Source organism: Nycticebus coucang, chromosome 7 (genome assembly GCF_027406575.1).
Source record: "Nycticebus coucang isolate mNycCou1 chromosome 7, mNycCou1.pri, whole genome shotgun sequence".
Classification (NCBI taxonomy): Eukaryota; Metazoa; Chordata; class Mammalia; order Primates; family Lorisidae; genus Nycticebus; species Nycticebus coucang.
In genome coordinates, this window is record NC_069786.1 from 102,710,699 (window position 1) to 102,725,797 (window position 15,099).

General features: G+C 41.0%; 1 protein-coding gene across 2 annotated transcripts in view; it reads left to right on the plus strand.

Moving 5' to 3' along the window:
* PARD3B (par-3 family cell polarity regulator beta) overlaps window positions 1–15,099 on the plus strand; it is a 1,103,837-nt gene that overhangs the window by 589,384 nt on the left and 499,354 nt on the right. The gene's annotated exons all lie outside the window — the stretch shown is intronic.

Consider the following 15,099-nt stretch of genomic DNA (forward strand, 5'->3'; position numbering starts at 1 on the left):
TTTCCAGCTGGAATCATATTAAATGCAATTTAGACCTCAGAGAAAAGGATAGACTGAAGATGCCTTTGTTCTTACCATTTTATTTTCTTACAGGCCTTAACCAATAAACAGAAACTCCTCCCTCCCGCCCATATAAAAATATAACTATTTTGAGGATATGGTAGTGTTGTAACTACACTGTACCATAACTTAGTAAGTGTTACTCTCTGATTTTTTTTAATTTTTATTAGATCATAGCTGTGTACATGAATGCGATCATGGGGCACCATACACTGGTTTTATAGACTGTTTGACACATTTTCGTCACACTGGTTAACATAGCCTTCCTGGCATTTTCTTAGTTATTGTGTTAAGACATTTACATTCTACATTTACTAAATTTCACATATACCCTTGTAAGATGGACTGCAGGTATAATCCCACCAATCACTCTCCCTCCACCCACCACCCTCCTCTCTCCCCTCCCTTTCCCCCTTCCCCATATTCTTGGGTTATAACTGGGTTATAGCTTTCATGTGAAAGCCATAAATTAGTTTTATAGTAGGGCTGAGTACATTGGATACTTTTTCTTCCATTCTTGAGATACTTTACTAAGAAGAATATGTTCCAGCTCTATCCATGTAAACATGAACGAGGTAAAGTCTCCATCTTTCTTTAAGGCTGCATAATATTCCATGGTGTACATATACCACAATTTATTAATCCATTCATGGATCGATGGGCACTTGGGCTTTTTCCATGACTTAGCAATTATGAATTGGGCTGCAATAAACATTCTGGTACAAATATCTTTGTTATGATGTGATTTTTGGTCTTCTGGGTATATGTCTAGTAGAGGAATTATAGGATTGAATGGTAGATCTATTTTTAGAACTCTAAGTATTCTCCAAACATCTTTCCAAAACGAATGTATTACTTTGCATTCCCACCAGCAGTGTAGAAGTGTTCCCTTTTCTCCACATCCATGCCAACATCTCTGGTCTTGGGATTTTGTGATATGGACTCATCTTACTGGAGTTAGATGATATCTCAAAGTAGTTTTGATTTGCATTTCTCAGATGATTAAAGATGATGAGCATTTTTTCATATGTCTGTAGGCCGTGCACCTGTCTTTTTCAGAGAAGTTTCTCTTCAAGTCCCTTGCCCACCCTGTGATGGGATCACTTGTTCTTTTCTTGCTTATATGTTTGAGTTCTCTGTGGATTCTGTTTATTAAACCTTTGTTGGAGACATAACCTGCAACTATCTTCTCCCATTCTGAGGGCTGTTTGCTTGCTTTACTTACTGTGTTCTTGGCTGTGCAGAAGCTTTTTAGTTTGATCAGGTCCCAGTAGTGTATTTTTGAAGCTGCTCCAATTGCCTGGGGGATCCTCCTCATAAAATACTTGCCCAGGCCTATTTCCTCAAGGGTTTTCCCTGCACGCTCTTCTAGTATTTTTATAGTTTCAGGTCTTAAGTTTAAATCTTTAATCCAGGGAGAGTCTATCTTAGTTAATGGTGAAAGGTGTGGGTCCAGTTTCAGTCTTCTACAGGTTGCCAGCCAGTTCACCCAGCACCATTTGTTAAATAGGGACTTTTTTCCCCGCTGAATGTTTTTAATTGGCTTGTCAAAGATCAAATAACAGTAAGCAGCTAGCTTCATCTCTTGCTTCTCTACTCTGTTCCAGACTACTACTTCTCTTTTTTGTGCCAGTACCATGCTGTTTTGATCACTATCAAATTGTAGTATAGTCTGAGGTCTGTTAGCGTGATTCCTCCTGCTTTGTTTTCATTTCTGAGTAATATCTTGGCTATTTGAGGTTTTTTCTGATTCCATATAAAGTGAAGTATTGTTTTTTCAAGATCTTTAAAGTATGACACTGGAGATTTGATAGGGATTGCATTAAAATTATATATTGCTTTGGGGTAATATGGACATTTTAACAATGTTGATTCTTCCCAGCCATGAACATGGTATGTTTTTCCATTTGTTAACATTTTCAGCTATTTCTTTTCCTAGAGTTTCATAGTTCTCTTTATAGAGATCTTTCACATCCTTTTTTAGATAAAATCCCAAATATTTCATCTTCTTTGGCACTACTGTGAATGGAATGCAGTCCTTAACTGTTTTTTCAGCTTGACTATTGTTGGTGTATATAAAGGCTACCAATTTATGAATGTTGATTTTGTAACTTGAGATGCTGCTGTATTCCTTGATCACTTCTAAGAGTTTTGTAGTAGATATACAATCATATCATATGCGAAGAGCGAAAGTTTGATCTCTTCTGACCCTAGATCGATACCCTTGATCACCTTTTCTTTCCTAATTGCAGTGGCTAAAGCTTCCATTACAATGTTAAAGAGCAGTGGAGACAATGGGCACCCTTGTCTGGTTCCTGATCTGAGTGGAAATGATTTCAGTTTAACTCCATTCAGTACGATATTGGCTGTGGGTTTGCTGTAGATGGTCTCTATCAGTTTAAGAAATGTCCCTTCTATACCAATTTTCTTAAGTGTTCTGATCATAAAGGGATGCTGGATATTATCAAAAGATTTTCTGCATCGATTGAGAGAATCATATGGTCTTTGTTTTTTAATTTGTTTATGTGCTGAATTAGATTTATGTATATTGAACCAGCATTGAGACCCTGGAGAAAACCAACTTGGTCATGATGTATAATTTGTTTGATGTGTTGCTGGATTCTGTTTGTTAGGATCTTGTTGAATATTTTTGCATCTATGTTCATTAGTGATATTGGTCTATCATTTTCTTTTCATGTTGGGTCTTTTCCTGGTTTGGGGATCAGGGTGATGTTTGCTTCATAGAACGTGTTGGGTAGTCCTCCTTCTTTTTCTACATTTTGGAACAGGTTCAGTAATATAGGTAGTAATTCCTTTTAAAGGTTTGGTAGCATTCTGACTTGAAGCAATCTGGTCCCGGGCTTTTCTTTTTGGGAGGTTTTGTATGGTTGATGCTATTTCAGAACTTGATATAGGCCTGTTCAACATTTCCACTTGATTCTTGCTAAGTCTTGGAAGATGACGTGCTTCCAAGTATCGGTCAATTTTCTTCAGATTTTCACATTTCTGAGAATAAAGTTTGTTGTAATATTCATTAAGGATTTTTTGAATTTCTGAGGAGTCTGTTGTTATTTCGTCTTTGTCGTTTCTGATTGATGAGATTAGAGATTTTACTCTTTTTTTCCCTGATTAGGTTAGCCAAAGGTTTATCTATTTTATTGACCTTTTCAAAAAACCAACTTTTGGATTTATTGATCTGTTGTATAATTCTTTTGTTTTCAATTTCATTTCATTCTGCTCTGATTTTGGTTATTTCTTTTCTTCTACTGGGTTTGGGGTTGGAATGTTCTTCCTTTTCCAGTTTCTCGAGATGTCCCATTAAGTTGTTAACTTCCTCTCTTTCTGTTCTCTTGAGGAAGGCTTGCAGTGCTATAAATTTCCCTCTTAGAACTGCCTTTGCGGTATCCTGGAGGTTCTGATAATTCATGTCTTCATTGTCGTTTTGTTCCAAAAATTTGGCAATTTCCTTCTTAATTTCATCTCTGACCCAGCTATCATTCAGTATAAGGTTATTTAACTTCCATGTTTTTTTAGGAGTATGCAGATTTCTGTTGTTACTGAGTTCAATGTTTATTCCATGGTGGTACAAGAAGACACAAGGAAAAATTTCTCTTCCTCTAAATTTACTGAGGTTAGACTTGTGACCTAAGATGTGATCAATTTCGGAGTATGTTCCATGGGCTGATGAGAAGTATGTGTATTCAGTTTTGTTGGGATGAAATGTTCTGTAGATGTCTGCTAAATCCAAATGTTGGATGGTTAGGTTTAAATCTAAAATTTCTTTGCTCAGCTTCTTATTGCAGGATCAATCCAACACTGCCAAAGCAGTGTTGAAATCTCCAACTATTATGGAGCTGGAGGAAATCAAGTTGCTCGTGTCTGTTAGAGTTTCTGTTATAAATTGAGTGCATTCTGTTTGGGTGCATAGATATTAATAATTGAGATCTCATCATATTGAGTATTACCCTTAACAAATATGAAGTGGGAGGAGGAGACAAGATGGCTGACTGAAGCCAGCTTTCCACAGAGGCTCCCGTTCAGAAGGAGAGTTAAAAGACAAAAATTCAGCAAGTAACCTGGTGGATTTGAGCTGCACTAAGAGAGAAGGTTGTAGAACGCACGTCAACCCCGCTGAGGCGAGCTGCGACCACAAGGATACAAACAAAAGGTATAAAATCCATCACAAAGCGGACGGGAGTCCCCTCCCACACGAGAACGGCTCAGAGTGCCCCACAAACAACCAGGCAGAGTTCAAAGGTCCTCCCACTACACTCCACAGGAGAGACCCTCTAAAAACTGGACCTACCTCCCCTAGTAGGGTGCCACGGCGTCCTCCTGCCAGGCATAAAACGGTATAAACTGTATATAGTCTCTACCTGGAATTCTGAGCTCCCAGCACTCCCCTTCGCTCACACTGGGGTCTGGAGGCCAGTCCCGGTCAGTCAGCGGAGAGGGGACTGCACCGGATTGGCAGTTCCCTGAGGCACAGTGTGACAGCCATCTTTTGGTGACAATACAGCCGGGCATAAAACTGTGTAAAGCTGTGTGTGTTCTCTGCCTGCAACCCCAGGCTTCCAGCACTCCCCTCTGCTCTCGCTCCAAGGTCTGGAGGCCTGTCCCCCAGGGGTCCAGACACTTGGGCAATTGCTCGAGGGGTGTAGACAGTGCTGGGCTGCAGCTGGTCGGTGCAGACTCTGGGATACGGGAGTGGAGAGAGGATGGTTGGCTGGAGGGGAGATACACCGGAGCAACGGTTGCCTGAGCCATAAGGCAGCAGCCCTCTTGTGCTAGCAATAGGGCTCACTACAGAATATTCTGAAGCCACACCCCCTGTCTCCCTGGGCAACCAGAGACTCTGAGTTTGCCTGAGGCAACTCCAACTTGCAAACCAGGGAAACTCCCAGGGCAGGGCTGACCCAGAGGTCCGCTTTACTAAACCTAAGATGCACCTGGCCCTCAGGGGATCGTCAACCTATAGACAATACAAGAGCAAAGACAAGCTGATTTGGAACTCAATTCAGCTTTTCTTCTGCAGGGGAAATGGAGAGTTGTTCTATTCTGTTCTGTCAGTAACATTAATCAGGGGCGAGACTGGACCTGAATGAAAACCCCTCAACCTTCATCTAGCGCCTGAGGTTGTCAGGCCTCACCTCCTCCTGCTGGAGAGAGGCAGAGCGCAGCAGCCTGGTAGACTTCCTTGTGATTCAGGCAGGTACAAACTCCTAGAGTACGGATTCACTACAGGCAACTGGGTCAGCCAACTGCAGGGCTATCAGTGACTGGGTGTGAAGTGGTACAAGGTGGGGAAGGAGGCATCAACCTTCCCAGACTGATTTATAGGCTGGGTGGCTTCTCCTGACTCCACGCAGCACTGGAGCAAGCCACACCAGAGTAGTCACCAGACCCCTGTGATCCAGTTCCCAGACACCTCTTAAACTCTCTCACCTGAGACAGGTGCAGACTGAGACAATTGATTTTGACATTTTTGAACTCAACCAATCACCTGAGGACAAATCAGGTGTTGCCCTAAGTGGACAGTGGTAGGAAGGTTTGATTTTTCTTTTCCAATTGTTTGCCAGTGGGGGGCGGGGTGACTTAATTGCTGATATTTCTCCACAGCTGAGACTTCAATCCAAAGTATCTGTTTCACTAGGGTGGAACAGAAACCAGCTGAAAACAAGGCAGAACCATTTAGCCCCACCGCACCAGACAGGGCCCCAGTTTCTCAGGCCACAACACTGTACTAGGCCCTCGACAAAGACCCAGGGGAAAAAATCAGAGGGAGTAAAACAACCATGGGGCAGAATCAGTGGAAAAACTCTGGTAACATGAATAACCAGAATAGATCAACCCCCCCCAAGGAAAGATATGGCAGATGCAATTGAAGATCCCATTCATAAACAACTGGCTGAGATGTCAGAAATCGAATTCAGAATTTGGATTGCAGACAAGATTAACAAAGTGGAATTAGGAATTCGAGGTGAAATTCAAAAGTTTCTCAAGAATTTAATGAATTTAAAGACAAAACCACCAAAGACTTAGACACACTGAAGCAAGAATTTGCAGCCCTCAAAGATATGAAAAATACAGTAGAACCACTCAGTAACAGAATGGAGCAAGCAGAAGAAAGGATTTCTGACATCGAAGATAAAGCCTTTGAACGCTCCGAAACTCTCAAAGAGGAAGAGAAATGGAGAGCAAAAACGGATCACTCTCTCAGAGAGCTCTAGGATAACTCCAAGAAGGCGAATACCCGAATCATAGGAGTTCCAGAAACAGATGAAGTGGCCTCGCTGGGCACAGAGGCCCTTCTACATGAAATTATGAAAGAGAATTTTCCAGACATGCCTAGAGATTCTGAAATTCAGATAGCGGACAGCTTCAGAACCCCAGCACAACTCAACCCCAATAAGACATCCCCAAGGCATATCATAATTAACTTCACAAAAGTTAATATGAAGGAGAAAATCCTCAAAGCTGCCAGGAGAAAGAAAACCATTACCTTCAAAGGCAAGAATATTAGAATGACTGCAGATCTCTCTGCTGAAACTTTTCAAGCCAGAAGAGGGTGGTCACCAACTTTTAATCTCCTAAAGCAAAATAACTTTCAACCCCGGATCTTGTATCCAGCTAAACTGAGTTTCATTTATGATGGAGAAATTAAATACTTTAATGACATTCATATGTTGAAGAAATTTGCCATAACCAAACCAGCTCTTCAGGATATTCTCAGACCTATCCTCCATAATGACCAACCTAATCCTATACCACAAAAGTAAACTCTCTTAGAAACTTCGGATCAAACTCCAATTTCCACACTGGTGAAAGGATTAAAAATGGCCACTGGACTTTTGAAAAACTCGAGACCCAAAACTTCACCAGACTTATCAATATTCTCCATTAATGTGAATGGCTTAAGCAGTCCTCTAAAGAGGCATAGGTTAGCTGACTGGATACAAAAACTCAGGCCAGATATCTGTTGCATACAAGAGTCACATTTTAACCTAAAAGACAAATACAAACTCAGGGTGAAAGGATGGTCGTCCATATTTCAGGCAAATGGTAATCAGAAAAAAGCAGGTGTTGCAATTTTATTTGCAGATACAATAGGCTTTAAACCAACAAAAGTAAGGAAGGACAAGAATGGTCACTTCATATTTGTTAAGGGTAATACTCACTATGATGAGATCTCAATTATTAATATCTATGCACCCAACCAGAATGCACTTCAATTTATAAGAGAAACTCTACCAGACATGAGCAACTTGATTTCCTCCAGCTCCATAATCATCGGAGATTTCAACACTCCTTTGGCAGTGTTGGATCGATTCTCCAAAAGAAGCTGAGCAAAGAAATCTTAGATTTAAACCTAACCATCCAACATTTGGATTTAGCAGACATCTACAGAACATTTCATCCCAACAAAACTGAATACACATACTTCTCATCAGCCCATGGAACATACTCCGAAATTGATCACATCTTAGGTCACAAGTCTAACCTCAGTAAATTTAAAGGAATAGAAATTATTCCATGCATCTTCTCGGACCACCATGGAATAAAACTTGAGCTGAGTAACAACAGGAATCTGCATACTCATATAAAAACATGGAAGTTAAATAACCTTATACTGAATGATAGCTGGGTCAGAGATGAGATTAAGAAAGAAATTGCCAATTTTTTGGAACAAAACAACAATGAAGACACAAACTATCAGAACCTCTGGGAAACCGCAAAGGCAGTCCGAAGAGGGAAATTTATAGCACTGCAAGCCTTCCTCAAGAGAACGGAAAGAGAGGAAGTTAACAACTTAATGGAACATCTCAAGCAACTGGAAAAGGAAGAATATTCCAACCCCAAACCCAGTAGAAGAAAAGAAATAACCAAAATCAGAGCAGAATTAAATGAAATTTAAAACAAAAAATAATACAACAGATCAATAAATCAAAAAGCTGGTTTTTCGAAAAGGTCAATAAAATAGATATACCTTTGGCCAACCTAATCAGGAAAAAAAGAGTAAAATCTCTAATCTCATCAATCAGAAATGACAAAGACGAAATAACAACAGACTCCTCAGAAATCCAAAAAATCCTTAATGAATATTACAAGAAACTTTATTCTCAGAAATATGAAAATCTGAAGGAAATTGACCAATACTTGGAAGCACATCACCTTCCATGACTTAACAAGAATCAAGTGGAAATATTGAACAGGCCCATATCAAGTTCAGAAATAGCATCAACCATACAAAACCTCCCTAAAAAGAAAAGCCCGGGACGAGATGGTTTCACGTCTGAATTGTACCAAACCTTTAAAGAGGAATTAGTACCTATATTACTCAACCTGTTCCAAAAGGTAGAGAAAGAAGGAAGACTACCCAACACGTTCTATGAAGCAAACATCACCCTGATCCCCAAACCAGGGAAAGACCCAACAAGAAAAGAAAATTATAGACCGATATCACTAATGAATATAGATGCAAAAATATTCAACAAGATCCTAACAAACAGAATCCAGCAACACATCAAACAAATTATACATCATGACCAAGTCGGTTTTCTCCCAGGGTCTCAAGGCTGGTTCAATATACGTAAATCTCTAAATGTAATCCAGCACATAAACAAATTAAAAAACAAAGACCATATGATTCTCTCAATCGATGCAGAAAAAGCTTTTGATAATATCCAGCATCCTTCATGATTAGAACACTTAAGAAAATCAGTATAGAAGGGACATTTCTTAAACTGATAGAGACCATCTACAGCAAACCCACAGCCAATATCATATTGAATGGAGTTAAACTGAAATCATTTCCACTCAGATCAGGAACCAGACAAGGCTGCCCATTGTCTTCATTGCTTTTCAACATTGTAATGGAAGTTTTAGCCATTGCAATTAGGGAAGAAAAGGCGATCAAGGGTATCCATATAGGGTCAGAAGAGATCAAACTTTCACTCTTCGCGGATGATATTATAGTATATCTGGAAAACACTAGGCAGTCTACTACAAAACTCTTAGAAGTGATCAAGGAATACAGCAGCGTCTCAGGTTACAAAATCAACATTCATAAATCGGTAGCCTTTATATATACCAACAACAGATAAGTTGAAAAAACAGTTAAGGACTCTATCTCATTCACAGTAGTGCCAAAGAAGATGAAATATTTGGGAATTTATCTAACAAAGGACGTGAAAGACCTCTATAAAGAGAACTATGACACTCTAAGAAAAGAAATAGCTGAAAATATTAACAAATGGAAAAACATACCATGCTCATGGCTGGGAAGAATCAACATTGTTAAAATGTCTATACTACCCAAAGCAATATAGAATTTCAATGCAATCCCTATTAAAGCTCCAGTGTCATACTTTAAAGATCTGGAAAAAACAATACTTTGTTTCATATGGAATCAGAAAAAACCTCGAATAGCCAAGACATTACTCAGAAATAAAAACAAAGCAGGAGGAATTACGCTACCAGACCTCAGACTATACTACAAATCAATAGTGATCAAAACAGCATGGTATTGGCACAAAAACAGAGAGGTAGATGTCTGGAATAGAATAGAGAATCAAGAGATGAATCCAGCTACTTACCATTATTTAATTTTGACAGCCAATTAAAAACATTCAGTGGGGAAAAGATTCCCTATTTAACAAATGGTGCTGGGTGAACTGGCTGGCAACCTGTAAAAGACTGAAAATGGACCCACACCTTTCACCATTAACTAAGATAGACTCTCACTGGATCAAAGATTTAAATTTAAGACATGAAACTATGAAAATACTAGAGGAGAGTGCAGGGAAAACCCTTGAAGAAATCCGGATGGGTGAGTATTTTATGAGGAGGACCCCCCGGGCAATTGAAGCAGCTTCAAAAATACACTACTGGGACTTGATCAAACTAAAAAGCTTCTGCACAGCCAAGAGCACACTACGTAAAGCAAGCAAACATCCCTCAGAGTGGGAGAAGATATTTGCAGGTTATGTCTCTGACAAAGGTTTAATAACCAGAATCCACAGAGAACTCAAACGCATTAGCAAGAATAGAACAAGGGACCCCATCGCAGGCTGGGCAAGGGATTTGAAGAGAAACTTCTCTGAAGAAGACAGGTGCGCAGCCTTCAGACATATGAAAAAATGCTCATCATCTTTAATCATCAGAGAAATGCAAATCAAAACTACTTTGAGATACCATTTAACTTCAGTGAGACTAGCCTATATCACAAAGTCCCAAGACCAGAGATGTTGGCACGGATATGGAGAAAAGGGAACACTTTTGCACTGCTTGGGGGAATGCGAATTAATACATTCCTTTTGGAAAGAGATATGGAGAACACTTAGAGATCTAAAAATAGATCTGCCATTCAATCCTGTAATTCCTCTACTGGGCATATACCCAGAAGACCAAAAAGCACATCATAACAAAGATATTTGTACCAGAATGTTTATTGCAGCCCAGTTCATAATTGCTAAGTCATGGAAGAAGCCCAGGTTCCCATCGATCCACAAATGGATTAATATATTGTGGCATATGTACACCATGGAATATTATGCAGCCTTAAAGAAAGATGGAGACTTTACCTCTTTCATGTTTACATGGATGGAGCTGGAACATATTCTTCTTAGTAAAGTATCTCAAGAATGGAAGAGAAAGTACCCAATGTACTCAGCCCTACTATGAGATTAATTTAGCGTTTTCACATGAAAGCTATAACCCAGTTACAACCTAAGAATAGGGGGAAGGGGGAAAGGGAGGGGAGGGAGGTGGGAGGTGGGTAGAGGGAAGGGGATTGGTGAGATTACACCAGCGGTGCATCTTACAATGGTATATGTGAAACTTGGTAAATGGTCTGTGAAGCTAGTGAATGATGCCCCATCATCATATCAGTGTACACAGCTATGATTTAATAAAAAAAAAAAAAAAACACCAAAAAAAAATATATGAAGTGACCATTCTTGTACTTCCTTACTTTTGTCGGTTTAAAGCCTAGGGTATCTGCAAATAGAATTGCAACACCTGCTTTTTTCTAATTACCATTTGCCTGAAATATGGATGACCATCCTTTCACCCTGAGTCTATATTTATCTTTTAAGGTAAGATGTGACTCTTGTATGCAGCAAATATCTGGCCTGAGTTTTTGTATCCAGTCAGCTAACCTGTGCCTGTGTAGAAGACAGTTTAAGCCATTTACACTAATGGAGAATATTGATAAGTCTGGTAAAATTTTGGGTATCGAGTCTTTCGAAAGTCCAGTTGACATTTTCAATCCTTTCACCACTGTGGAAGTTGGAGTTTGATCAAAATTTTCTGAGTGAGTTTACTTTTGTGGTAGAGGATTGTGCTGTTCATTATGGAGGATAGGTCTGAGAATATCCTGAAGAGCTGGTTTGGTTATGGCAAATTTCTTCAACGTATGAATGTCATTAAAGTATTTAAGTTCTCCATCATAAATGAAACTCAGTTTAGCTGGATACAGGATCTGGGGTTGAATGTTATTTTGCTTTAGGAGATTAAAATTCGATGACCACCCTCTTCTGGCTTGAAAAGTTTCAGCAGAGAGATCTGCAGTCGTTCTAATATTCTTCCCTTTGTGGGTAATGGATTTCTTACGTCTGGCTGCTTTTAGAATTTTCTCCTTCATAGTAACTTTAGTGAAGTTAATTATGATATGCCTGTGGGATGTCTTATTGGGATTGAGTTGTGCTGGTGTTCTGAAACTTCTGCTATCTGAATTTCAGAATCTCTTGGCATGTCCAGAAAATTCTCTTTCATAATTTCATGGAGAAGGGCCTCTGTGCCTAGCGAGGTCACTTCATCACTTTCAGGGATTCCAATGAGGCGGATACTAGCCTTCTTCGAATTATCCTGGAGCTCTCTGAGAGAAAGATCTGTTTTTGCTCTCCATTTCTCTTCCTCTTTGAGAGTTTGGGAGTGTTCAAAGGCTTTGTCTTCAATGTCAGAAATTTTTTCTTCTGCTTGCTCCACCCTGTTACTGAGGGATTCTACTATATTTTTCAGATCTTTGTGGGCTGCAAATTCTTGCTTCAGTGTGTCAAAATCTTTGGTGGTTTTGTCTTTAAATTCATTAAATTCTTGAAACATCTTTTGAATTTCTCCTCGAATTTCTAATTCTGACTTTTGAATTGCTGCTCCAGTTTCTAATTCCAAATTTTCTTCCATTCTATTAATCTTGTTTGCAATCTAAATTGTGAATTTTATTTCTGACATCTCTGCCAGCTGTTTATGAATGGGATCTTCAGTTACATCTGCCATATCTTTCCCTGGGGGGATTGATCTATTCCTGTTATTCATGTTACCAGAGTTTTTCCACTGATTCTGCCCCATGATTGTTTTACACCATTTGATTTTTCCCCTGGAGCTTTGTCGAGGTCCTGTACAGTGCTATGGCCTGAGAAACTGGGGCCCTGTTTGGTGTGCTGGGGCTAGGTGGTTCTGTCTTGATTTCAGCTGGTTTCTGTTCAACCCTAGTGAAACAGTTACTCTGGGTTGAAGTCTCAGCTGTGGAGAAATACCAGCAATTAAGTCACCCCACCCACCACAGGCAACAATTGGAAATGGAAAATCAAACCTTCCTACCACCACACACCCAGGGCACCACCTGAATAATCCTCGGGTGATTGGCTCCATTCAAAAAGTCCAAATCAATTGTCTCAGTCAACACCTGTCTCAGGTGGGAGAGTTTAAAAGTCTCTGGCAACTGGATCAAAGGGGTCTGGTGACTACTGTGATATGGCTTGCTCCAGTGCTGCGTGGAGTCAGGAGGAGCCACCCAGCAAATAGATCAGTCTGGGAAGGTTGATGCCTCCTTCCCCACCTTGTACCTCAGTCACACCCTGTCACTGATAGCCCCGCAGTTGGCTGACCAAGTTTCCTGTAGTGAACAGATACTCCAGGGTTTTGCACCTGCCTGAATCACAAGGAAATCTATTTCTGTTCAGCCAGGTAGCTGCACTCTGCCTCTATCTAGCAGGGGGAGGTGAGGCATAACAACCTCGGGCACTTGATGGAGGCTGGGGGGTGTTCACTCAGTTCCAGCCCTGCCCCTGATTGATGTTACTGACAGAACAGAACAACTTTGTGGGAATTTGTTTCTGTCCCTGCTAAATTCCCCTGCAGAAGAGAAGCTGTTTTGAGTTCCCAGAGCCTGCGCCTCAGGCCCTGTCTCTGCTCCTGCAGGTTTGTATTCCGTTAGCTGTCAGTTCTAGTGTCCTGTCTTCCTTTGTCTATAGGCTGACGATCTCCTGAGGGCCAGTGTGTCTTAGGCTCAGTAAAGTGGTCGTCTGGGTCAGCCCCACCCTGGGAACTTCCCGGGTCTGTGAGTGCATTTCTAGTCCCTGCACTCCACCCAGGTCAGTACACCTCAGGCAAACCCTTTACTCACAGGGCCTGCATTTCCGTCCCAGATCTGTTCCATGGTGGTTCCCACCTGAGTAGATGCCCGGCCTCCTCTGGTTGCCCAGGGAGACAGGGGGTGTGGGTTCAGAATATTCGGGAGTGAGCCCTATTGTTGCTACAAGACTGGTGCTGCTCTGCGCCTCAGGGCACTGCTGCTCCGGTGTGGTTCCCTCTCAGTTGACCATCCTCTCCTTGCTCCCATGCCCCAGCATCAGCACTGACCACCTGCAGTTTAGGCCCTGTCCATACCCCTCAAGAAATTACCCAAGAATCTGGACTCCTGGGGGACAGTCTTCCAGACCTCAGAATGAGAGTGGAGGGGAGTGCTGGGAGGTCAGAGTTGCAGGTAGAGAATATATACAGTTTTATATAGTTTTATGCCTGGCAGGACAATGCCGTGGCACCCTAGTAGGGGAGGTGGGTCCAGTTTTTATGGGATCCCTCCCATAGAGTGTAGTGGAAGGACCTTTGAACTCTGCTTGTTTGTGGGACACTCCAAGCCATTCTCATGGGGGAGGAGACTCCCGTCCGCTTGGTGATGGATTTTGTACCTTTTGTTTGTATCCTTGTGGTTGCAGCTCGCCTCATTGGGGTTGATATGCATTCTTCAACCTTCTCTCTTGGTGCAGGTCAAATCGACCAGGTTACTTTCTAAATTTCTGTCTTTTAACTCTCTTTCTGGACGTGAGCCTCTGTGGAAAGCTGGCTTCAGTCAGCCATCTTGTCTCCCCTCCTCTTACTCTCTGATTCTTAAGTGGAAGAACATGTGCTGGGTTCTCCATAGAAAATGAAGGTCATTAGATGTAATCCCTGCCTTTAAAATTCTTGAGTTGGGGACAAAGCTGTATTATCTTTACTTAGAGAGTCATTGTACCCTCAATAATGGCACATGTGACCTAGAATGGAGGCTGCTGTGTAGAACATTCTTAATGTCCTGCTCTGTTGGTTTAAGATTTTGTTCTGTAACTATCACACTTCATTAGATCTCAATGAAAATGACCTTTAATTCTTTGTCTTCAACTATCTATAGAAAATTCCTAGTTCAAAACTTAAAAAAGCAAAAAGGAAAGAGAGGAAAATGGGAAGAAATTTCTCATAAGGAAACTAAACATCATTTATTCCTCTTTATGGAATAAGAACTCCTTAATTTTAAAGCTTGATGATGGGGCCAGGCATGGTGGCTCACACCTATAATCTTAGCACTCTGGAAGGCTGAGGTGGGGGGATCCCTTGAGCTCAGATGTTTGAGACCAGCCTCAGCACCAGTGAAACCCAGTCTCTACTGAAAATAGAAAAACTAGCCAGGCATCTTGAGCATAGAATTTAAGGTTGCTATGAGCTGTGATGACACCATGGCACTCTCCCAGGGTGCTGAGTGAGACTCTGTCTGAAAATAAATAAATAAATAAAATAAAAGCATCAGGATGTACTTACTGTTCTGCACCTTTTAAAAGCTGACATGAGACTACACATCCTTCTGTATTACTCTGTTGTAAAATATGCCATGTTTGCAAAAATGATGCAGAAGTAATGGACCTGGAAGGTGTAACCGTGAGGCTCTGTGGCATCTCTCAGACCCACATGCCTTCTCTCCGGAGCCCTCTCCCCACTCCACTCCGT